This window comes from Crocuta crocuta, unplaced genomic scaffold, assembly GCF_008692635.1.
Source record: "Crocuta crocuta isolate KB4526 unplaced genomic scaffold, BGI_CrCroc_1.0 scaffold408, whole genome shotgun sequence".
NCBI lineage: Eukaryota > Metazoa > Chordata > Mammalia > Carnivora > Hyaenidae > Crocuta > Crocuta crocuta.
The window spans coordinates 1,209,713-1,236,484 of NW_027527444.1; the positions used below are offsets into that span (position 1 = coordinate 1,209,713).

The window sequence follows — 26,772 nt, forward strand, 5'->3', positions numbered from 1 at the left end:
TCATCAAAATAATGTAAAACATGACACACTGTTCTCTGTGTGCACCCACAACTGACTCAGCAAAGTGTCATTGTAGTAATAACCGTTAACCTTATTTTTAGGACTATAGCCGTTCATGTACAGAACAAACATATTTCAACATGACTCACTTAAAGTTCAGGGCGGCTCAGCTGGTTAAGTACCTGACTCTTGATTTCAGCTCAGGTCATGATCTCATGAGATCAAGCCCCATATCCGGCTCTGCACTGACAGTGCAAGTCTGCTTAGGATTCTCTCCCTCCCTCTCTGGCCCTTCCTTGTTCACATGCAAGCACACGCTCTCACTCTCCCGCTCGCGCGCTCTCTCTCTCGAAATAAATAAACTTAGAAATTAACAAATAAGATCAATAATTTAAGACAATCATTACAGCCTTAATTATTAGCCATTCTAAAAGTAAATACTTGAGGAGTGCATGGCGGGGCTCAGTCGGTTAAGCACCCAACTTCAGCTCAGGTCATGATCTCACAGTTTTTGAGTTCAAGCCCCACATCAGGCTCTGCGCTGACAGCTCAGAGCCTGGAGCCTGCTTCAGATTCTGTGTCTCCCTCTCTCTCTGCCCCTTCCCCACTTGTGCGCGTGCATGCGCGCGCTCTCTCTCTCTCTCTCTCTCAAAAATAAATAAAAATGTTAAATAATTAAAGTAAATAATTTCAGAGCATATCTTGACTGCATTACCTTTTTCATTGGTCTTCAAGACTCCAACCCCAAACACCTCACACATATCATATCAGGAGGCAGCCTAACACACACCACGGCCTCTAACGCTATGCTTGTCTGTAAATAAGAGTGACCCGCCCACTCTCTTAGCCCACATCACTGGACGCTCACAGGCACTGCCCCTCCACCAGTGCTCCTGGCACAACTCCACGCTCCAGTTCTTTTCTAACTCAAAATGTACTGAGACCTTTCCCCACCCCCACCCCCAATCAAAGAAACAAACAAAAAGCACTTATAGTCCTTCAAGCTCCTCCTCTCTGTCTTTCCTTTCTTTTCCCATAAAATTCATGAAACGGGACTTTGGAGGGACTGTACCCTTCCCAGTGGACAGCCTCCCACTGCAACACTGTCCTCCCCACCACCACTGCCAGCAACAGAACGATCCAGGGGCTACCTGCAAACCTTCACACTTTGTAGAAATTCATCTGGCACCAAGGACAGCCACCTCCTCAGGGTAACGTTCTTGCACCTCTTCTAAGCAGGAGGTAGGTGTACGGGATTACTGCAGGCTGCAGAGGCACAAAGCCTGGCTCTCGAGCGCCAGGTCTACCAGCTACCATCTGTACAATTCACGTAAAGTCATCGATCGAAGTCTGCAAACCAACAGAAACCGCCATATATCTCACGAGGTGGCTAACGAACATTAAATGACCTCGTAGCTGTCTCTTCCGCTGTTTTCTTTCAGACCTCTAAATGTGGAAACAGCCCCCAGGATGTCTTTTATGTGCTCTTTCTTCTTGAAGGACTTCATGATTATCTAGGTTTTCAGTCTCCTCCGGATTTCACGGTCTTCAGCTGACCTCTACGGCCGCTCTCCTGAGCTGCAGACCTTACGTTAAGACTGCACTCGGGACAGCTGGAGCAACTTGAACACTAAATTCCACACCACATTTGATCTCATCTCTCTTCCATCTGACATTCCTTTGTGACTATCAAAACCTTCTCAATCCATAATGAATTTTAGGGAAGTATTTTGACAATTAATTTTGAGAACTATTAACTGTTCAGTTACAAAAACTACAAATAATTGTAAGGCTTGTCAAATCATAAAGTGAATGATGAAATAAAGCATCGAACAGGCAGGCTGGGTTCTCCTATTCAAAATAACATTTTTCTGGGGCGTCTGGCTGGCTCAGTCAGTGGAGCGCGCAACTCTTGGTCTTAGCGTTGTGAGTTTGAGTCCCATGCTGGACTCAGAAATTACTTAAAAATAAAATAACATTGTTCTTTCTTAAACTGAAATTGAAAAGCTGACCATAAATCAGTGCTTGTGGGCCTGTCAATCAGGATCCCTACCTGGTCTACCCCCAGCCACGAAATTATTACAGAGTACCTAGAATCCAATCTACAAATATAAAATACATTTGTAGCAAAGGATTATAAAAAAGATTTGCAAACTTTACTATATTAAAATATTAAACTTCTGGGGCGCCTGGGTGGCTTAGTCGGTTAAGCGTCCGACTTTCGCTTAGGTCATGATCTCNTTAAACTTCTATGTGACAAGACACCATGAACAAAATGAAAAAGCACATCACAGACTGAAAGAAAACACATGTGATTTTTATCCACCGATAAGTACTCAAATCCAGAATATGCAATGTAAAGAACTTCACAGGTGCACCAGGCACATAACCCTTAGAAACATGGACACAGGATAAAATCCATACTCTCTTTTACATCCAAAGTTTACTGTGGCCCTAACTTCTTAACTACCGACTTTATTTCTCAACCTTCTTTATAGCTAACCATGGCAATAGAGTACGACCAAAAGTGCCCAGGAAATTTGACATCACCTAACAGGAAGGGATTCACCCTGAGCTAAATTACGCTCCCTCTTTCCCAGGAACATAGACACATCAGCAACCCAGATTCAGTGTTGCAGATGAGAACCACAATCTCATGATGGACAGAGAAACAAGATAGAAGGAACGCGGGCCCATAAACAACCACAGGGAGCAACGATGACCCATCAGCCTGAATCTCTTACTTCCAGAAATACTACATGAAAGAAAACTTAATTTGTTTTATTTACACCACTGCTGTATGGTGTAAACAGGGGTCTCTGTTACCGCGTTCTAACCCAAGCCCCAATTAACGCAGAAACCAGTAGGAGTGGGGAACTGCCATAGCAAATACTTAAAATGTGGGTTGGTGATCAGCCAATGAGAAGTGAAACTGGAGTCTGGAAATCAACTGACCCTTTTTATGCTGCATGAAAACATTTGGTAGATAGATCTGTGATCTGCAATCACTTGGAAAGCAGGTCGGTGCCTCCAGAGCCTAAAGCTCTAGGGAAAGCATCTGGAAAGATCCAAAAGTTATTTTGTGCTGCCTGTCCTCTAGTGCTTTTATAACCGAAGACAGAAAGCAGTATGGTTCTGCTAGACAGATGCCCCCTACTATATTCAAAGCACTATAAAATGACCATATTTAAAATGCCTGTAAGGAAGCATTTCCTTTCTCCCCAGAGATGCCCTGAGCACATGTGGGATATGCTCTTTTTGTACCATTCCCATTGCCAGGCAATAAGGAAGAGTAAGAGTCAAGATAAGAGGAGTAATGAGAAGAGTACCTCACAAGGTCATGAATCATGAGCCACGTGGACCGGGGCCATGCGCCTTTACATCCCCCAGCAGCATTTTCCTCTCTGCTGTTGGGCCCACTCTGTTGAGCCTCCTCCTCCCCCTCCCCACCAGCTGCACTCCATCCAACAGGGTACAGCCTGTCTACTCTCCTGTACATGCTGCTATCCACCACTCACAGCCTCCCGTCAAGATTTTTCTCCAGGCAAACTGTAGCACGATCCCAACTACTTCCTTATTTTCATCTCCCTCAAAAAGAAAACATACAACACTTCCAACATTTTTAGGAGCTTTTTGTTGTTTTTAACTAAGGGGAAACCAGTAGGAAGACTGTCACCATGTATGTATGTCTGTCTCTGTCTCCGTCTCTCAAATTAGACTGGAAGGAGATGGCAACGTTAACACTGAATGTTAATGGTAGGCTCACAGGTTTTCAGGTATACAACCTTTAGAAATTAGGCTCTCTGCATTTCAGAGGGAAAAAAACAAGACTCAGATAACAGGGAGTTTATGTTTGTTTTGTTTTGTTTTGTTTGTTTAAGTGGGATCTGGACCAGGCCTAACCCATGAAGAAGAAACAGTAAAGCAGGCTTCACAAGGTCATCCTGTTCTCCTTCCACTTACACTGTTACTGCTACTGAGTCTGCCCAGAATCCTACCATGGATCTGCTGAAGACACGGTAGGGGTGGATAGATTTTCGGTTTGGACTTTGCTGTTTGGATCATTTATCTTTAAAGGAATAAGGAGAAATAAAGAGGAATCTTGTGACCACTTTCTGGGGGGCAGTTCCAGCCACAAAATAGAAACTGAAAAAAGTATCCCTAAACTCTTCATTTAGCAGGATAAATTAGATCTCACTGTCAAATCAAGGCAGGACGATTGAACTAATGTTTATGTCTCTCTCTTCTTCTCCATCTTCAAAAATTTGCCAGAGTTTCAATCAAAAAGAATGAAATCTTGCCATCTGCAAGTACATGGATAGAACTAGAGTGTATTATGCTAAATGAAATTAGTCAGGGAAAGACAAGTATCATATGACTTCACTCATATGTGGAATTTAAGATACAAAACAGATGAACATAAGGGAAAGGAAGCAAAAATAATAAAAACAGGGAAGGGGGCAAAACATAAATACAGAGAACAAACTTCAGGTTGCTGGACGGGTTGTGGGTGGGAGAATGGGATAAATGGGTAAAGGGCTTAGGAAGACACTTGTTGGAATGAGCACCGGGTATTATACATAGGGGATGAATCACTGGAATCTATTCCTGAAATCATTGTTGCACTATATGCTAACTCGGAGGTGATAGACAGACAAATAAAAAGTAAAAAAAAAAAACAAAAAAAAACAAAAACTGCCAGAGTTTCACAGCAGAATGTGAAACAGGTTGCTCTGGCTGAAAATGATGTCATCCAGGGGCGCCTGGGTGGCTCAGTCGGTTAAGCGTCTGATCTCCCGTGAATTCGAGCCCCACGTCAGGCTCTGCGCTGACAGCTCAGAGGCTGGGATCGGCTTCAGATTTGGTGTGTCTCTCTCTCCGCCTCTCCTACACTCACACTCTGTCTTTGTCTTTCAAAAATAAGTAAAAATGTTTAAAAAATTTTTTTAAGAATAAGAAAATGATGTCATCCAAATCTCTAACCAGAGATGGTCTGGTGAAATAACTGTAAACTCAGTGACAACGGAGGGAAGAGTTCTGATGCCAGTACTTGGTTATGCACAGTTCACTACTGAAAACGCACTCTTGAACACCACCCTGTGCCTGTGTCTAAACCACAAAACTAGCCATTCAGCCATTAAACAGCCCAGGCTCGGCTAGCTACTCTGCCAGCTTGCAGGTTTTGTATTTCAGGGCATTCTTTTCGTTCAAATGGCTAACAGCCCAAAACTATGAAATGGGAGTCAGCAGGCATTTTTTTACATTTTAAACCTTTCAGTGTTCTATTTTTCTTTGATATAAAATATTCCATGTATCTTTCTCCTTACTTTGGTTTAAAATAAAGGCAATGCTACTTGGTCACAAAATGCTTTAAAGCCAGAAAAGTCCACCCTGACCCGGGGAGGACAGAGAGGTGTCTTTATCTGTGGTCCTTACCTCTGTTTCTTACTAAACCACCAGGTGGCACTGTGCACAGGTAACTACACTACAGTCCGTCGTCACCTGTGAGGAAGTCCCTAAGAGGCCATGTACAGCCTGTGCATTTCATTCAAGGCATCGCCTAAGAGCCGGGTAAATCTCCGGGGTTATGTTAGCAAATGAGATCTACTTCCTGCCCTTACACAATGCCATTCCTCCCATGACTCTTACTTAATCCCACGTAGTTGCTTTTATGAATGAATAGCAAAGGCTGTTTTAGTTTGCTGTATTCGTTAAAACCAAAGGCTTGGAATCAAATGGTCCAGAATCTGCATTTGCAAGCAATGCGGCCTTGGCAAGTCAGCTCATCTCAATTTCAGTTTGTTAATCTTTTAAAAGATAGCTAACACCAGCTGGTATAAAATTATCTTCAGGATTTAAAAAGATAATACATGTAAACCATTCAGCCCAACACCTTCAGTATATGGTAAATGTAGGTATGTGGTTGCTATTCTGATTACCTACATTCACACACTATATTCTGTTTACTTTCCCATCTAGTTGGGTATCACCCACTAAGATATCAAACTTTGATGTCAGATCACACATTATTATTAAGTTATACTGTGGAAAGTGATAAGAATTAAGAGAATATTTACTTAGCAGCTCCTGAATCTGTGCTAGGAAATAATAAATCATTATTTTAATTTTTCTAATTTATTTTAGAGAGAGAAACAGAGTAAGCGAGAGAGAGAGAGCATGGGGAAGAAGGTCAGATGAAGAGAGGGAGAGGGAGAATCTCAAGCAGTCTCCACACTCAGTGAAGAGCCTGACATAGGGCTTGATCCCACGACCTTGGGATCATGACCTGAGCCAAAACCAAGAGTGAGACGCTCAATCGACTGAGCCACCCAGGTGCCCCAATAAATCATTACTTTATAATGATTTGTACCCAGTAAAATTTGTAGTAAATATTGTGTACCATACCTTCTACTCAAATGGTAGCCTGTATAAAAATAGACACAGGACTCCATCCTCAACGGATCTGGTCAGTAGACAGTGAAAGGTAACAAGAGAACAGCATACTCGTCAGGACAGAAGTACAGGTGCAGTGAGAGTCAAGGGAAAGGGGGGGAGTATAGCTCATAAGGCTTCAAAAAGGCATTAAAAGCCCAGCTAAACTGAAAGGGGGTGGGGGGGGGGAGAGGGCGCCTGGGTGGCTCAGTTGGCTGAGTGACTTGACTTCAGCTCAGGTCATGATCTTGCAGTTCATTGGTTTGAGCCCTGCATTGGGCAGTACAGAGTCTGCTTAGGATTCTAATTCGTTCTCTCTCTCTCAAAATATATAAAAATAAAACTGAAAGGACACACAGAGGCAGGGCTAATAGTTCTCTCACTTAATTCTTCTCTTCTAAAAAAGAATAGTAACACCTGATCTATTATCCTCACTTCAAAGACAAGGAAGCAGAAGTCAGACAGTGAAACAAGCTGGACACATCTAATGGGAGCAGCACTGGGGTTCACAACGTGGCCTGTCGGACTCCACAGGACAGCGCATCTCGCGAGGCCCCCTGCCCTCAGTCTCTGCCCATGTATGGAGTTTTCTGGATAGGCTGTTTTAAAGAGAAGTGTTAATATTTTACTAGCACCATGTTACTGAGCAATCACTAGTGGAATTTGAAGAATATGAAATGAAACCTGAAAATACAGAGGTTTTCTCTTTGTTTTTCAAGCACTGCTGAATACAAGTATCAAGTAAAGAGAGCATGTACCTCACAACCAAGTTCATAAAAATAATATATTTTTACTTTGGACAATTAGGAAATTATTTCCTTCAAAGGTTAAATAATTCTTTGTATACACCCTAAAACTATATTCAGTATACTCACCAACTTAACAGCATAATAGACTATAAGATGTCAAAGTATTCCAGAGTCTTAAAAAAAAAAAAAAAAAAACAACTAAAGTTCCAGAGTCTTACTTATGGCCTCCCTTACCAATACATAGCACATTCTTTCAAAGCACCCAATCTTTGAATGAATTTTCTAAATGTATTTAATCAGGGGTTCTAGGGTGTTGGGAGGGAAAATTCATCTTTATTTTACTAATCATTGAAATTTAGGATTCTAAAAACTCATTTCATTATGAATATATGCAGAAGCAGATGGATACATCAGTACCGGTGTCTCTGTCACCAATAGAAAGCAGGTAATTTCTGATCACATTCAGCATTTGCAGATATCCCACAATAGAATTTGGCCTCATCACTACTTGAAAATTATAGTAATTATCAAATTAGAATTTATAATCTAAGTGTAAATTTTTTTAAAACACAGTATAAAGTTTTAAGTTTGGCTTTTTATACTTTTCATAAAATTTCCACCTAATCATTTATCTATACACTCTTAAATATTTTATTTTGTTCATTTAAAAGCAATATTTGGACAAGAGCCTGCCAAAGGGGTCAATGGCACTGCACCCGACCGAGAGCTCTACAAAAACAGGCAATGTATCTGTTTTACAAACCGTTCAGAGCAAAATCTGGATGCTGTCCAATAACTGTTTAATTATATGTGATACAATATCAAGGAAGCAGACGAATCTTACTGTCTACATATACATAAAGAATCACCAAAAAAAAAAAAAAACAACAACAGAAAAATACACATAGTATTTTATATGGTGTAGTATTTACTAATTATGTTAGCAAACACCAGCATCCATTTTCTACCTCTTATCCAAACAATATGCCTGCTTTTATGTTTCAGTCAAACATTAAATAGAAAAAAAAAATTTCTCTCTTCCAACCTCCTTTACCTCCACAGATTGGTGATACCATTCATGCTTCCTTTAGACTAAGACTACAGAACAAAACACAGCTAAGAAAATGTGTAATCACACCCTTTCCTTCTTTTGAACAGCAGTGGTCAAAATAAGCCTGCATTCTGACACTTAACATTTTCTGTTGTGTTTGTATTTCACTGAATCTAGTGTATCCACCACATCCAAAATGTGCTGTAAAGCTGAGCAGCAGAACTATATTAGAAACAGTTATCCTACCTTTATTCACTAAAATACTTAAAATACGGACACTGATTAATAATGTGAATAATGTGAAGACAGTCATTACTGTCAGAGAGCCACATAAAGATCTCAAACGTAAGGAACCAAAGATAAATACACAAAAAAGTAAAATATTGGTTTTCTCTTGGAGTTAACACTTTTACAGCTAACTTAGTCTTTATATTTATCCATAACTCTATATATTTACACAAATAGGCACTTATTATAATTTGAATGTGATTTTTAGAAATACATGCACGAAAGGATTAAGAATTGGAGTCCAACAATTACCAAAGGCCAAAGAACACAGTGACATTAATTAAAACAGTAATTGTTAAAAGTCATCTGCTCTCTGGATATTTTACTTATTAAAAGTATGTCATGTAGTTTTCTATATGACTTTTTAAAAGTGTGTTGTTGTTTTTTAAGTTTATTTATTTATTCTGAGAGAGACAGACACAGCCCAAGTGGGGAGGCACAGAGAGAAGAGGAGAGGGAGAGTCCCAAGCAGGCGCTAAGCTGCCAGCACAGAGCCCAACGTAGGGCTCAAACCCATGAAGCCATGAGATCGTGACCTGAGCCAAAACCAAGAGTCGGAAGCTTAACTGACTGAGCCCCCCAGGGACCCCTAAAAGTGTGTTCTTGATGGACACTAATTGTTTGCAATTAATACAAGAAAGTAAAATAAAACCAACAGGTTAAAGCTACATCTTCACCATATAATAGTTGTGTACAACAGTCTTAATCTTCTGAGTCTTACCTTTATTTAGGCCTAAAACTTCAATACAGATAATACAAAAAGAATACTTAAAGAAATAATCTTGACAGTTAATGTTCAGTAAATGCTTACTATGCCCTAGGTGCTGCTGTAAGTGATTAACATGTGTTAACTTATTTAAACACTACAACGATCATATGAAGATAGCTTCAGAGTCTGGGATTTTACATGGGCTACTAAATTGGGCTGTTACTGTCCCATAGATGCCAGCAGAAGGGACAGTCCTGGATCAAAGACAAAGGACTTTGGGGCACCTGCGTGGCTCAGTCGGTTAAGCATCCAACTCCTGATTTCGGCTCAAGTCATGATCTTATGGTTTGTAAATTCAAGCCCTGTGTCAGGCTCTGTGCTAACAGTGCAGAGCCTGCTTGGGATTCTCTCACCCCCTTCCCATGCTCTCTTTCTCTCAAAAATAAATAAACTTAAAAAAAAAAAAAGACAAAGGACTTTATGACTAGATGCACAGCAAGCAGCACAAGCAGGAGATAACTGCTGCCAGTTCCCTTGTGGGCCCCGCAAGGAAGGAACAAAAAATATAGGGAACCCACTGCTTTTATAGTAAGCCCTTCTGTCCCCGAGGGAGGCACTGCCTCATTCTTCAAGGCTGCTCGCTTTAAGCACAACCCTGAGAAATGGCCCGGATAAGAACAGTCAAATCCTTACATTCTTGGCATACACAACAAGAAATGTCAAGTGCAAGAGACCCACGGAGGAATATCTACTATCAATATTTCCATTTTGCAGTAAGAAAGCAAGGTGAGAGATCAAGGAACTTTGCTCAAGAATACATGGGCGGGCACAGGGCTGGCTCAGATGGTACAGAGTGTGACTCCTGATCTCAGGGATGTGAGTTTGAGCCTCACATTGTGTGTAGTAATTACTTATGAATAAAACCTTTAAAAATTTTTTAAAAGATGACAATTAGAAGAGGAGCCTGGATGCCAACACAGGCAGTCAGACCCCAGAGCTGAGTCTGCTAACAACTTCTTAGTGTGGTGAGTGTGGGTTGAAGTGTGTGAAGAGTGTGAGTTGAAGTGAAGAAATTAAACAAAATAATTGCACAACTGTAAACAGGAGACCTGCATAAAGCAACAATTCTGAAAACAATGTTAGTAAGTGGAGGACCAGCTACAGAAAAATCTACAAATAGAGGAGTGATGGGGGAAGATGAGTAACACATGTAATGTGCGTACTTACTACTACTTGACAAAGAAAATGGAACGGAAAAAAATATTCAAAGATTCTATGGAAGAGAACATTATCGAAAGAAAGGCAGGATCAAACCTGTGGATTTAGTCTGGAGATCAAAGCAGGAGAAAAGAATGAGCTGCCCACCTGTCCCAGCCCTTCACAGGAGAAGCAGATAAAAGGTAAAGAAACAGATGGAGGATTTCCACAGCATAATCTGTAAGTGTAACCTATGTATTTAGAGACAGACACATGGTCTAAACGGATCCTAGAGTTCCGTGTAGCTGATGCACATGCATGCTCCCTACTCTTTGATATGGACAAGAAATAACGTAGCACCCAAGACTGCCCGTAACCATCCTCCATCAAGAGAAGCAAGCCATGGGAGGGGAGGGAGGAGGGGGAGGGGAGAGGGAGAGGCAGGGAAGGGAGGGAGGGAAAAGAAAGCCCAAAGAAAGAAGGAAGGAAAAGAAAAGAGGCAGAGAGATGCAATGAACCAGGCACTTCATGACTAGAGTAAGTATGAATTACGTCAAGTTAAACCCATCTCACCTCTGAGCATGACAGTATGTGACCCACAGATTTCCTCCTTTCTTGTCATTTGAATTATAGTATTTTTTAATGTTTTATTTATTTCTGAGAGAGAGACAGCATGAGCAGGGGAGGGTCAGAGAAAGAGGAAGATACAGAATCTGAAACAGGCTCTAGGCTCCGAGCCAGCTGTCAGCACAGAGCCCAACGCGGAGCTTGATCTCACAAACCTTGAGATCATGACCTGAGCCGAAGTCAGGACGCTTAACCAACTGAGCCACCCAGGCGCCCCTTTTAATAACAGTATCTTAGCTGACTAAATATAATAAATGGGTATCAAGATTCATGTACCATGCAGGGGGACAAAGGGGGGCCTATACATTCTATTTAGTGCCCTGAAAAATTTACATTAGCCACACATTACGATTCAAAGAAAACTCCCAGAAAGTCTATTGTCACTAATAGGAGACTAGGTAACTTGAAACAAGCCCACCACTGAAGGCAAATAAGAAAAGTTGAGAGAAATACTTTAAAAATAAACAAGCCCTAAAAGCAACAAAGAACCGAACAAGGCAGTGAGGGATTACCAGAGGAAGCTCACAGACAGACGCGGTGAGGAAGGTAAGCCCGGCACATGGGGCTGCATTTCCCATGGACGAGTCAGCCCTCAGCAAGAGGCAAGCGAGAGACTGCGCTTGTGCCCTCCAACAGACTTGGGCGCGGTCCAAAAGTCTACAACAATCAGGGAATGTGGGTACAAGGATGGCGGGAGCCCCAAAAGGCTGGACATTAAAGACTAAGAGTGAACCAGAAATAAAGCAATACTTTCAAGGACTGCTGCAAGCTCTGAGTCACATGCTTAGCACAGGAAACACAGCCCTGAGACCGCACTGAGGTGGTCCAAGATTACTAGTGCCTTTAAAGCACCTGGGGGAAAAAATCAGAGGAAAACTATCTTTGGAAAAAAAAAAAAAACCACAATTTTCTTCTATACATAAACTGTCAAATACACTGTCGGGCACCCAAGCACATAGAATCAGCTAATGTGAGGAGGCCAGACAAGAACAAGAATGAGCAGAAACAAGGGAAAAAGAGCCACAGGCCTTCAGACAGTGGAATAATCAAACAAAAACTCTAAGCCAACGGTATTTACTAGGTTAAAGATGATAAGCCCAGGCATTAAAATTTTCAGGAAAGAACCAGAAACTATAAAAAGTGAAGCTGCAAATTTGAAAAATAATAGTTAAAATCTTTAAAGGATTAAGTGTACTCAATTCATATGTTCAACAGCATTTAGGCAATGTCAAAAGGGGACAGGTAAACTGGAACATCTATTTAGAATGATCTCTCTAAAATAAAGAACAGAGGAACAAGTGCATAAAAGATACAAAAAAAGGAAGGTAAATAACAACAAACATAGTGATACAGGCTAATAAACATTTAATTATTATAAAGAAAAAATGTGGCAAAAGCAGTACTAGAATATGTATCACCTGAGAATTTTCCAAAACCAATGAAGATTTCAAGAAATCTCAAATTCCAAAATGTATAGTATAAAACCAACACAACAGAACAAATTAAAAACTAGTAACAAAAGGGGAGCCTACGTGGCTCAGTTGGTTAAGTGTCCAGGGGCGCCTGGGTGGCTTAGTCAGTTAAGCGTCCGACTTTCGCTTAGGTCATGATCTCGCGGTTCGTGGGTTCGAGCCCCGCGTCGGGCTCTGTGCTGACTGCCAGCTCAGAGCCTGGAGCCTGTTTCAGTCTGTGACTCCCTCTCTCTCTGACCCTCCCCTGCTCACGCTGTCTCTAAATAAAACATTAAAAAAAAAAAAGTGTCCAACTTCAGCTCAGGTTCGTGGGTTCAAGCCCTGTGATGGACTCTGTGCTGACAGCTCATAGCCTGGACCCTGCTTCGGATTCTGTGTCTCCCTCTCCTTGGCCCTCCCCCGCTTGTGTGTACGCGCTCGCTTGCTCTCTCAAAAATAAATAAATAAACAATTTTTTTTAAAGTTAGGAACAAAAAAAAAAGAAGAAAATCAACACAAATACTGGAAATTTTATATGCATTCCCAAACACAAGTCAATGAGAAGATCAAAACTACAATTGAAAACAATTTAGAAAATAAGGAATAAGAGACGGGGTCAACATGGCAGAGCAAGATGGGGACCCTGAGCTTGTCTCCTCCCTGACACAGAGCTAGATCTCCATCAAACCATTTTTGAACCCCTAAGAAACTGATCTGAGGATTAATGCAACAATTTGCATAATCTGAGCCAGAAAATCTGGGATGTATGTGATGCACAGAGGTGACCTGGGGGAGAGAAACCCATGGAGGAGCAGAGGGTAGGGAGCCGTTTTAGCCAAGAGAGGATCAAGAAAGAGAAAGGGTGTGTGTGCAGTGCATCAGATTTGCACAGGAAAGGCACCCCCCAACCCCAGCGAAAGTAGCTGGAAAGAAAGAGTGAAAAATTCGCAGGGGACTGGACAAGAAATCTGTTCCCCAAAACCACCACAGGGGAGAAAGGAGAGAGTTTCAATACCACCACGATTCTATACACAGCACAGCATGAAGACCCGGAGCTTAGAGCCTGGCGGTGCTCCGTGAGGAAGCAGGGCGAATCCCAGGAGCAGGGTCCAAGAGATCCGTATGCCACAGAGAAGGGGACTCCCCTGCTTGCAGTGCATTTGGTAGAGGCTTTAGAGAGCCGCCACATTTCCAACACTGGAACAAAGACGCCAGACCACAGCCAAACCCGTCATGGGCGGTGTGCTATGAGTTGCCATAAACTCTGAGCATCTGCTGCTGCACGATCGCGCAAATGTTACCTGGGACAAGTCGGCACCTGGAAATTGCTCTGCGAGACTCTCCCCACAGAGAAGGAGTGTCGGTCCAAGCGGGACGGTTGTCTCTGAAGTATGGGGTTTTGAAATAGTCCAAACTGAGATAAAACTCTGGAGGGAGGGGCCAGCTGGCAGTCAGACAGCTTGGGGACAGAGTAAAGGCGGGGAGCAGGAGACAAAGGAGGAGGGCTTGATCATGTGTGAAGGCACAAATTCCCATGCCAGAAACTAAAGAGCTGGGTGAAGCCATTTTCACCTCAAGCACAAGCATATGCACACACACGCACACATGCACGTACACGGATCCACCCCAGTGGGTTAAGCAGCCACGAAACGGAGACAGCCCTGCCCACGTGCACCCTCCAAGCACACAGCCTAGAAGACCAGCACAAACCCCTCCCACGGCCTTAGTCTATGGATCCTGTGTGCTACGAAGTTGCAGTTCTAGGGGAAACTACATGTAACTTCATCTGGTTTCATTCTGTTCGCTTGTTCCTTTCTTCATTTTCGTTGCTTCTGTCTTTGCTTATGTTGTTTTCCTTTTCCTTCTTTTCTTGGATACAGAAAAAGCAATTTTTTCAATGTTTTTATTCATCTTATTTTATTACATAAAAAACTTCTAACTTTTAAATTTGACAGCTTTTTCCCTTCTTTTTTTTTTCTCTTTTCTATCATGCAGACTGAAACACACCTAGGATCTGGTTTCCCTTAATTTTGTTTTATTTTTTAATTTTTTATATCATTACTTTTTTTCTTCCTCCCAAATGACAAGATGGAGGAATTCACCCCAAAAGAAAGACCAGGAAGAAATGATTTAATGGATTTAATCAACACAGACAGAAGTAAGATGTCTGAGATTTTTTTTTTTTTTTTAATGTTTTATTTATTTCTAGGAGAGAGAGAGAGAGAGCATGAGGGTCAGAGAGAGAGGGAGTCACAGACTGAAACAGACTCCAGGCTCTGAGCTGGCAGTCAGCACAGAGCCCGACGCGGGGCTCGAACCCACGAACCGCGAGATCATGACCTGAGCGAAAGTCGGACGCCTAACCGACTAAGCCACCCAGGCGCCCCAAGATGTCTGAGCTTTTAAAACCATGATTATAAGAATACTAACAGGGGTTGAAAAAGCATAGAAGACACCAGAAAATCCCTTTCTGCAGAGATAAAAGAACTAAAATCTAACCAGGCTACAATTAAAAATTCTAAACCTGAGATACAATCTCAAATAGATCTCATGATGATAAGGATGGACAAAGCAAAACAGCAAATCACTGATATAAGAGATAAAATTATGGAAAATACTGAAGCAGGGGAAAAAAGGAAAAGAAAGGCCAAAAGATCATGATACAAGATTTAAAGAAGATAGCAATTTATTAAGGGGAGTAACATTTGTAGCACAAGAATCCTAGAAGGTGAAGAGAGGAAAAAAAGGGGCAAAAGCTCTCTGTGAGCAAATTATACCTGAAAATGTCCCTAATCTGAAGAAGGATACAGACATTGAAATCCAAGAAGTACAGAGAACTCCCATTAGATTCAACAAAAACCAACAATCACCAAGGCGCATCATAGTCAAATTCACAAAATACAGAAAGAAAGAATTGTAAAAGCAGCAAGAGAAAAAAGTACTTAACCTACAAGAGAGGAGATCAAGTTCAAAGCAGATCTGGCCACAGAAACCTGGCAGGCCATAAAGGAGCAGCAGGATATACTCAATGTGCTGAACTGAAAACCTTTGTAGCCAAGAATTCATTATCCAGCAAGGCTGTCATTCAGAATAGAACGAGAGGTAAAGAGTTTCACAAACAAACAAAAATTAAAGGAGTTCATGACCACTAAACCAGCCATGCAAGAAATTCTAAAGGGGACTCTCTGAAGGGAAAAAAAAAAAAAAAAATGACCAAAAGCAACAAAGACAAGGAAGGACCAGAGACCATCACCAGAAACACCAACTCTACAGGCAACACAATGACACTAAATTCATATCTTTCAAAAATCACTCTCAATGTATATGGACTAAACTCTCCAATCAAAAGACACAGGGTATCAAAATGGAAAAAAAATAAATAAATAAGGCCCATCTACATGCTGCCTACAAGAGACTCCTTTTAGACCTAACAACACTTGCAGATTGAAATTACGGGGACGGAGAACTATCTATCATGCTAATGGATGTCAAAAGAAAGCCAGAGTAGCCATACTTATATCAGACAAATAAGATTTTTAAAAAATTTTTTAATGTTTTATTTATTTCTGAGAGAGAGACAGCATGAGCAGGGAAGGATCAGAGAGGGAGGAAGATACAGAATCTCAAACAGGCTCCAGGCTCTGAGCTAGCTGTCAGCACAGAGCCCAACACGAGGCTCGAACCAACGAACCATGAGATCATGACCTGAGCCAAAGTCGGACACTTACCCAAGTGAGCCACCCAGGCACTCCCAGACAAATTAGGTTTTAAAACAAAGATTGTACAATAGCACTGCTAGGAATTTACCCAAGGGATACAGGACTGCTGATGCATAGGGGCACCATGTACCCCAATGTTCACAGCAGCGCTTTCAACAATAGCCAAATCATGGAAAGAGCCTAAATGTCCATCAACTGACGAATGGATCAAGATGTAGTTTATAGATACAATGTAGTAATACTACATGGCAATGAGAAAGATTGAAATGTGGCCATTTGTAGCAATATGGATGGAACTCGAGGGTATTAAGCTAAGTGAAATAAGTCAGGCAAAGAAAGACAGATATCATATGTTTTCACTCATATGTGGAACAGGAGAAACTTAACAGAGGACCATAGGGAAGGGGAAAAAATAGTCAAGGAGAGGGAGGGAGGCAAAATATAAGAGACCCTTAAATACTGAGAACAAACTAAGGGTTGGTGAGGGATTACGGAGGGGGGAAATGGGTGATAGGCATTGAGGAGGGCACCTGTTGGGATGAGCACTGGGTGTTATATGGAAACCAACTTGACAATAAACTATAATAAAAAAAAGACTAACAAGAAATGAAAAAGGGCATTATATTATAATTATGGCGTCTATCCACCAAAAAGATCTAACAACTGTAAATATTTATACTCTCAACATGGACCACCCAAATATACAAATCAATTAATCACAAACATAAACAATACAAATTGATAATAATACCATAATAGTAGGGGACTTTAACACACTATTTACAGGAATGGGCAGATCATCTAAGTAGGAAATCAACAAGGAAACAATGGCTTTGAATAACCTAATGGACTGGATGGACTTAACAAATATATTCAGAACATTTCATCCTAAAGCAGAAGAATACACATGTTTCTCAAACGTGCATGGAACATTTTCCAGAACAGATAACATACTGGGTCACCAACCAGCCCTCAGCACACAGAAGAAACTCGGTATCATACCATCCATATTTTCAGACCACAACACTATGAAACATGAAATCAACAACAAGAAAAAACTTCGAAAGACTACAAATAGTTGGAGATTAAAGAATATCTGACTAAAGAATGAATGATTTAAGTAAGCAATTAAAGAGGAAATAAAAAAGTACATGGAAGCCAAGGAAAATGAAAACACAAAGGTCCAAAACCTTTGAGATGCAGCAAAGGCGGTCATAAGAGGGAAGTATATAGCAATCCAGGCCTTCCTGAAGAAGGAAAAAATGTCTCAAATACACAAGTTAAACTTACACCTAAAGGAGCTGGAAAGAGAACAGGAAATATAGCCCAAAATCATCAGAAGAAAGGAAATATTAAAGATTACACCAGAAATCAATGTAATGAAATAAAAACAAAGAGTGGAACAGATCAATGAAACTAGGAGCTGGTTCTTTGAAAGAATTAACAATACTGATAAATCCCTAGGCAGATTTATCAAAAAGAAAAAGGAAATGACCCAAATAATCACATGTGAAAGAGGAGAGGTCATTAAGTAACATCACAGAAATACAAACAATTATAAGAGAATACAACGAAAAATTCTGTGCCAACAAACTGGGCAATCTTAAAGAAATGGAGAAATTCCTAGAAACTCACAAACTACCAAAACTGAAAAAGGGTGAAATAGACAATTTGAACAGACCCCTTACTAGTAAAGGAATTGAATCAGTAATCAAAAGTCTCCCAAAAAACAAGAGCCCAGGGCTGTATGGCTTCCTAGGGAAATTCTACCAGACATTTAAATAAGAATGAATACCTACTCTTTCAAAGCTATTCAAAAAAATATTCAAAATGGAAGGAAAACTTCAAAACTCTGTCTATGAGGCCAGCATTACCCTGATTACAAAACCAGACACAGACCCTACTGAAAAGGAGAATTACAGATGAATTTCCCTGACGGACATCGATGCAAAAATTCTTAAAAAGATACTAGCAAACTGAATCCAAAAATATATTAAAAGAATTAATCACCACGATCAAGTGGGATTTATTCCTCAGCTGCAGGGTAGTTCAATGTCCATAAATCAATCAACGTTGATACACCACATTAATAAAAGAAACCACATTAATAAAAGATGTGATATATCTCTCTTTTAATAAAAGAAATCTGCATCGATCTCTCAATAGGTACAGAAAAAGCATTTGACAAAATACAACATTCTTTCTGGATTAAAAAACTCAAGAAAGTAGGTATTGAAGGAATATGTCCCAACATCATTCACGCTATATACAAATACCCACAACTAATATCATCCTTACTGGGGAAAAAATGAGAACTTTCCCCCTTAAGATCAGGAACATGGCAGGGGTGTCCACTCTCACCACTGTTGTTCAACACCATAGTTTAAGTTCTAGCCTCAGCAATCAGACAACAAAAGAAATGAAAGCATCCAAATTGGCAATGAAGAAGTCAAACTTCACTCTTCACAGACAATATGATACTCTAAGTGGGAAACCCAAAGACTCCACCAAAAAACTGTTAGAACTAATCCATGAATTCAGCAGCCACAGAATATAAAATAAAGTACAGACCAGTTACTTTTCTATCTACCAAAGATGAAGCAGCAGAAAGAGAAATCAAGGAATCGATTCCACATACAATTGCACCAAAAACCATAAAATACCTAGGAATAAACCTAACCAAAGAGGTAAAGGATGTGTATGCTGAAAACTGTAGAGAGCTTATAAATGAAATTGAAGATGACATAAGGAAATTGAAAAACATTCCATGCTCATGGATTGGAACAATAAATATTGTTAAAATGTCTATTCTACCCAAAGCAATCTATACATTCAATGTGATCCCTAGCAAAATAACACCAGCATTCTTCACAGAGCTAGAAAAAACAATTCTAAAATTTCTATTACCCAGAAAAGACCTCGAATAGCCAAAGTAATGTTGAAAAAGACAAGCAAAGCTGGAAGCGTCACAATTCTGGACTTCAAGTTCCATTACAAAGCCACAGTCATCAAGACAATATGGTACTGGCACAAAAACAGACACATAAATCAATGGAACAGAATGGAAGACCCAGAACTAATCTTCAACAGTGCAGGAAAGAAAATCCAATGGGAAAAAGACAGTCTCTTCAGCAAATGGTGTTAAGAAAATCTGACAGCAACATGCAAAAGAATGAAACTGGACCACTTTCTTACACAACACACAAAATTAAACTCAAAATTAATTAAACATTTAAATTTAAGAAAGGAAACCACCAAAATCCTAGAGAAGAAAACAGACAACAACCTCTTTGACTTCTGCCACAGCAACTTATTTCTAGACATTTCTCTGGAGACAAGAGAAACAAAATCAAAAATGGACTTTTGGAACCTCATCAAGATAAAAAGCTCCTGCACAGTGAAGGAAACAATCAGCAAAACGAAAAAGCAACTGATGGAATGGGAGAAGATATTGGCAAATGACAAATCAGATAAAGTGTTAGTCTCCAAAATCTATAAAGTGCTTATCAATCTCAATATCCATAAAACTAGTAATCCAGTGAAAAAATGGGCAAAAGACATGAACAGACACTTTTCCAAAGACATCTAGATAGCTGACACATGAAAAGATGCTCAACATCACTCATCATCAGGGAAATACAAATCAAAACCACAATGAGATACCACCTCACACCTGTGAGAATGGCTAAAATTAACAACTAAGGAAACAACAGATGTTGGCGAGGATGCAGAGAAAAGGGAGCCCCTTTGCACTACTGGTGGGAATGAAACTGGTGCGGTTACTCTGGAGAACAATACTGAAGATCTCTCAAAAAATTAAAAATAGAGCTACCTCAAGACCCAGCAATTGCACTACTAGGTATTTATCCAAAGGATATCGGAGTGCTGTTTCAAAGGGGCACATGTACCCCAATGTTTAAGTAGCACTATCAACAATAACCAAAGTATAGAAAGAGTCAAATGTCCATCAACTGATGAATGGGTTAAGATGTGGTATGTGTGTGTGTGTGTGTGTGTGTGTGTGTGTGTGTGTGTACAGACACACACACCATGGAATATTACTCAGTGATGAAAAAGAATGAAATCTTGCCATTTAGAATGGTGTGGATGGAACTAGAATGTATTATGCTAAGTGAAATAAGTCAGAGAAAGACAACATTATGATTTCACTCATGTGGAATTTAAGAAACACAACAAATGAATACAGGGGAAGGGAAGGAAAAATAAAATAAAAGCAGGGAAGCAAGCCATAAGAGATTCTTAAATACAGAAAACAAATTGAGGGTTGCTAGAGGGGGGTATGGGCTAAATGGGTGATGGATATTAAGGAGGGCACATGCTGGGATGAGCACTGGGTGTCATATGTAAGGGATAAATCACTAAATTCTACTCCTGAAACCATAAAAAAAGAAGTCATTAAATTAATATTCACACCTAGGGAAAACAGTAGAAATCATGTTAAAAGACACACCAGCTTTAATCACTTTTTCTGCTTAGTAATTAATGAAAACTAATTAAATAAACATTTACTCCATAAGATGGAAAGGATATCCACAAAAATTCCTACAGCTAACCTGATACAAATAAGTGAATTCAGCAAGATTGCAGGGTACAAGGCAAACATAGAAAAATAAGTCATATTTTTATATATTAGCAATGTACAGTGGAAATGTATCATTTACCATAGCTCCCCAAGAAATGAAGTAACTAGTATAACTCTAAGAAAACATAAAGAGGATCTATAAAAGAAAATTACAGGGGCAGCTGGGTGGCTCAGTCTGGTGAGTGTCCAACTTCGGCTCAGGTCATGATCTTGCAGTTCATGAATTCGAGCCCCACATCGGGCTTGCTGCTGTCAGCCTGTCAGTGCAGAGCCTGATTTCCATCCTCTGTCCCCTTCTCTCTGCCCCTCCCCACTTCTGGTCTCCCAAAAATAAATATTTTTTAATAAAAGAAAGAAAATTACAAAATACCAACAAAAAAATCTAAAAACCCCATATAGAGAGAGATGGCCAAGTTTATGCAATGATTTCAGTTAAAATTCCAGCAGGAATATTGGCTTAAAAAATTTTTTTAATATATGGAAAAACAAAAAAAAACACGGCTACAACCGTTTTGAAAAAGAATAAAGTTAGTAGAATAAAGTTCTACCACTTACAAAACTTATTTCTACACAAAAGCCTATATATACATGACTGTTCATAGTTTTTTGGATAGCTAAAAAGTAGAAAGTAACAATGTGAATGGTTACATTACAAACTGTGGTACTTCTAAACAAGGTACGATCACTCAGCAATGAAAAGGAACCATCTATGTTGATACATATACTAATAGCCTGGATAAATCTCATAGATATTAAACTGAATGGAAGAAGCCAGTCTCAGAAGATTACATTTTGTATGATTTCATTTCAATTTTTTTTAATGTTTTTTATTTATGTCTGAGAGACAAAGAGAGACAGCACGAGCAGGGGAGGGTCAGAGAGAGAGGGAGATACAGAATCTGAATCAGGTTCAGGCTCTGAGCTGTCAGCACAGAGCCCAACACAGGGCTCTAACCCACGAACTGTGAGACCATGACCTGAGCCGAAGTCGGACGCCCAAACGACTGAGCCACCCAGGTGCTCCATCATTTAGAATTATTTTTAAGATTTTTAATTTTTTTAAGTAATCTCTACAAACAATGTGGGCCTTAAACCGATAACCCCAAGATCAAAAGTCACATACTTCACCTCCTGAGCCAGCCAGGCACCCCTGATTTCATTTACAGGACAGTCTCAGAGACAAATTATAGTGAGAGAGAACAAATCAGTGGATGCCAGGGTTTGAAAGAAGGAGATGAGACATGACTTTAGAGACCTAGCACAAAGGAGTCTGGGAGATAATTTTAAAAAAGCAGAACAAAACAAAACCAACAATAACTTCTCAGGGTTTTTAGTAACAAGCTTTGCTTCCAGATCTACCACACTTGTTCAAAAATAAAGATTAAATATCATATCTAGACTACAGGTAAAATGCAATATCCACTAAAAATCTCTCCCTATAATAGGAAGTACAAACACCTCTGGCTAGGTAAAAACTCTAGAGAAATAGACGTCTAATGACCAAGGCAGAATTTCTGAAAAGGGGGAGTGCAATAGGAATTCACAGAAAGAAGAAGAAAAGAGGTGATTCTTAGAAAAAGGCTTGGATTGGGGCGCCTCGGTGGCTCAGTTGGTTAAGCGTCCAACTCTTCATTTCAGCTCAGGTCATGATCTCACAGTTCGTGCATTGGAGCTCCACAACAGGCTCTGTTCTGGTAGCATGGAGTCTGCTTGGGATTCTCAATCACCCTCTCTCTCTGCCACTCCCCTCCCCCCTACTCATGCATGCACATGCACTTGCTAAGTAAACTTTAACAAAATTTTTATTTTAAAAAATAAATAACAACAAACATGAAAGAAAGGATTCAAGCAAATACTCCCTGACTCTTTAGCTTCTTGAAAAATGAAACTGATATATCAAGATAATTTGAGAGAAGTTCCCTCCAGTCAAACTCTGAATACTCTGTATGGCCTAGAGGGACTAACAAGTCAAAGTTGTAATAAAAAATGTAAAATTGGGCAGAGTACAATGGTACCTACCAGGGGCTGGGGGAGGGGGCATCAGATGGGGAGCTATTAGTCAAAAGGTACAAAGTTGCAGTTATATAGAATAAAAAAGTTTAGAGATCTAATGTACCAACATGATTCCCATATAGTTAATGATAATGAGCTGAGAGTAGATTTCAGATCAAAAGAAAGTAGGAGACATTATATTAATTTCAGACAGCAGATTTCATAGCAAGTAAAGTTATCAGGGACAAAGAATATCATTACATAATGATAAAAAGGGTCAACTCTCCAAAAAGACATAATAATGCTTTACACATATGCGCCTAACAACAGTGTCAAAATCCATGAGACAAAAATTGATAGAACTACAGAGACAAATACATAAATCCACTATTACATATGGGGATGTTAACACCCATGTTTCAAAAATAGACCCAGCAAGCAAATAATCACTTAAGACGTGGTTGAACCCAATAAACTGGAAACAATGAACATCTATAGATGACTTCATCCACTAACAGAATACACACCCTTCTCCAGATCACATGGAACACACAGCCAGGAGAACATATTCTGGGACATAAAACACATTTAAAATAACAAAATTCATACAGTGTCTGTCCTCAGACCACAGAGGGAATTAAAATGGAAAGATAGTTGGAAAATTCCAAAATATTTAAAGGTTAAAGAACACACTTCTACATAACACATGACTCAAATAAGAAATTTCAAGAGAACTTTTTAAACATTTTGAACCAAACTAATGAAACACCACTTATCAAAATATGTGAGATGCATTAAGTGCATCAAAGCAGTGCACCAAAGCAGTGCCTTGAGAGGAATTTATAGCATTGAATATATTATAGAAAATATTCTATTTTCTATAGCATAGAATATATTAGAAAAGACTTAAAGCAACCAATCAAACTAGAAATCAGACTAGAAAAAGAAAAGCAAATTAAATCCAAGTAAGCAGAAGAAGGGAAATAATGAGAGCAGAAATCAATGAAATTTGAAACAGGAAATCAATGGAGAAAAATAAGGAAACCAAAAGCTGCTTCCTTGAAAAGATCAATAAAATCAATAAGCTTCCAGCCAGGCTTATTGAAAGAACAAAGGGGAAAGAACACAAATTTTTAATATCAGGAATTAAAGAAAGAACATCACTACAGGTCCTAAATTAACAATTCTGTGTCCACAAATTTGATAACCTCGATGAACTTCCTTGAAAGACACAGTGTGCCAACACTCACCACAAGAAAAGACAATCTGAATATACCTATACCTGTTAAAGAACTTGAATCAATAATTAATAAACTTCTAAAACAGAAAGTACCCAGCCCAAATGGCTTCACTGGTGAATTCTACCAATCATTAAGCAAGATATTATACTAAATCTCTACAATGTCTTCTGGAACACAGAAGCAAAGGGAATACTTCCTAACTCACTTGATGAGAACAGCATTATCTTAATGCCAAAAACAAAAACAAAACACCACCACCAACAACAACAAAAAAAAAGGGAGACAAAACACTAATAACAAAATCTACAGACTAGTATCCCTCAAGAACATAAACACAAAAATCCTCAAAAGTATTAGCAAAGTGAATCCAAAGACATATAAAAAGAATTATATACCACAACCAAGTACAATTTATCCCAAGTACACAAAACTTGTTCAACATTGGAAAATGAATGTAATCCGTTGCATCAATAGGCTAAAAAAGAAAAATCACATCATCCTATCAGTAGATGCAGAAAAAGCATCAGCACCCACTCATGATAAATACTACTCTCCGTACACGAGAGCTTTCACAACTTGTCAAAGACTATCTACAGGGGCGACGGGGTGGTTCACTCAGTAGAGCACTGGACTCTTCACTGCAATTCAGGTCATGATCTCATGGCTCATGGAATTGAGCCCTACATCAGGCTGTGCACTGACAGTGCAGAGCCTGCTTGAGATTCTCTCCCTCCCTCTCTCTCTGCCCCTCCCCCACTCTTGTGCACTCTCTCAAAATAAACATTTAAAAAATGAGTATCTACCCAAAAAAAAAAAAAAAAAAAAAAAAAAAAAAAAAAAAAAAATTTAAAAAAAAAAAATTACCCCAAAAAAAAAAAAAAAAAAAAAAGGAAAGAAAGAAAAAGAAGAAGAAGAAACCTATACCAACACCATATTTAATGGTGAAAAAGTAGAAGCTTTCCCACTAAGGTCAGAAATAAAGCAAGGATGTCATCCTCTCACTACTCCTCTTCAACTTCTTACAAGAAGTTCTTATAGCTGTTTGTACGCAGACCAGAACAGGAAATAAAAGGCATACTGATTGGGAGGGAAGAAATATAACAGTTTTTGTTCACAGATGTCATTCATGATCAGTTAGGTAGAAAATCCAAAAGGATATGCAGTAACAAAAACAAAACACCTTGGAACTAATAGGCAATTATAGTGAGGTTGCAAGATAACAAGGTTCATTGAGGTTGCAAGATAACAAGGTTCATGCACAAAGTCAATCACTTTTCTATACACCAGCAATGAACAAATAGAAGGTGAATTTTTTTTTAATATCATTTACATTAGCATCTCCCCAAAATCAAATGCTTCTATATAAGTCTAACAAAATACACATAAGATCTACATGATGAAAACTACAAAACTCTGATGACAAAAAATAAAGAACTAATAAATGGAGTTATTTCATATTCATAAATTGGAAGATTCAATATTGCCAAGCTGTTTGTTCTTCCCAATTTTATCTACAGATTCAAGGCAATCTTAATCAAAAAAATTTTTTGATAACAAAAGTCATTTTGTGGATACTGAAAAACTGATTCTAAAATGTTTATAGAAACAAATCAAAGTCACACTGAGATACAACCTCACTCCAGTCAGGGTGGCTAAAATGAACAAATCAGGAAACTACAGATGGTGGTAAGGTTGTGAAGAAATAGGAACCCCCTTGCACTGTTGGTGGGAATGCAAACTGGTGCAGCCGCTCTGGAAAACATTGTGGAGGGTCCTCAAAAAATTAACAATAGAACTCCCCTATGACCCAGCAATAGCATGACTAGGAATTTACCCAAGGGATACAGGAGTGCTGATGCGTAGAAGCACATGTGCTCCAAAGTTCACAGCAGCACTTTCAACAATAGCCAAATCATGAAAAGAGCCTAAATGTTCATCAACTGATGAATGGATAAAGAAGATGTGGTTTATATATACAATGGAATACTACTTGGCAATGAGAAAGAATGAAATCTAGCCATTGGTAGCAACATGAATGGAACTGGAAGGCATTATGCTCAGTGAAATAAGTCAGTCAGAAAAGGACAGATCTCATGTTTTTACTCATATGTAAATCTTGAGAAACTTAACAGAAGACCATAGGGAGAGGGAAGGGGAAAAAAAAAGTTATAGAGAGGGAGGGAGGCAAACCATAAGAGACTCTTAAATACAGAGAGCAGACTGAGGGTTGATGGGGAGTGGGTGAGAGGGGAAAATGGGTCATGGTCATTAAGAAGCGCACTTGTTGGGATGAGCACTAGGTTTTGTATGTAAGCCAGTTTGACAATAAATTATATTTAAAAAATAAAATAAAATAAAACATAACATAACATAAAATAAAATAAAATAAAAATAAAATGTTTACAGAAAAGCAAAAGACTCAGACTACCCAACAAAATACTGAAGAAGAACAAAGCTGGAGAATTTACTTCAAGACTCACTACATAGCTACAGTAATGAAGACTGTATAATTCTGGCAAAAGGTTAAATACATCAATAGGATGGTATAGAGAAGCCCGAAATGGACACAAATAAATACTTATCTGGTCATAAGACAAGACACAAAGGCAATACAATGAAGAAGAAAGTCTTTTTGAACAAATGATGCTGAACAACTGAAGGCCTGTGCACGTGCGCACGTGCATACACACACACACACACACACACACACACA

At 39.4% G+C, this 26,772-nt stretch overlaps 1 protein-coding gene and 1 long non-coding RNA gene across 2 annotated transcripts in view; one reads left to right on the forward strand and one right to left on the reverse strand.

Annotated features, from left to right (window-relative positions):
• Positions 1-6,951, forward strand: part of LOC144229246 (uncharacterized) — a 33,512-nt gene extending 26,561 nt beyond the window's left edge. The window contains exons 4-6 of the long non-coding RNA XR_013334419.1: positions 3,882-4,019; positions 5,461-5,571; positions 6,875-6,951. This is a non-coding gene — a long non-coding RNA (uncharacterized LOC144229246). The remainder of the gene's footprint in view (positions 1-3,881; positions 4,020-5,460; positions 5,572-6,874) is intronic.
• Positions 1-26,772, reverse strand: part of KMT2C (lysine methyltransferase 2C) — a 272,429-nt gene that overhangs the window by 169,096 nt on the left and 76,561 nt on the right. The gene's annotated exons all lie outside the window — the stretch shown is intronic.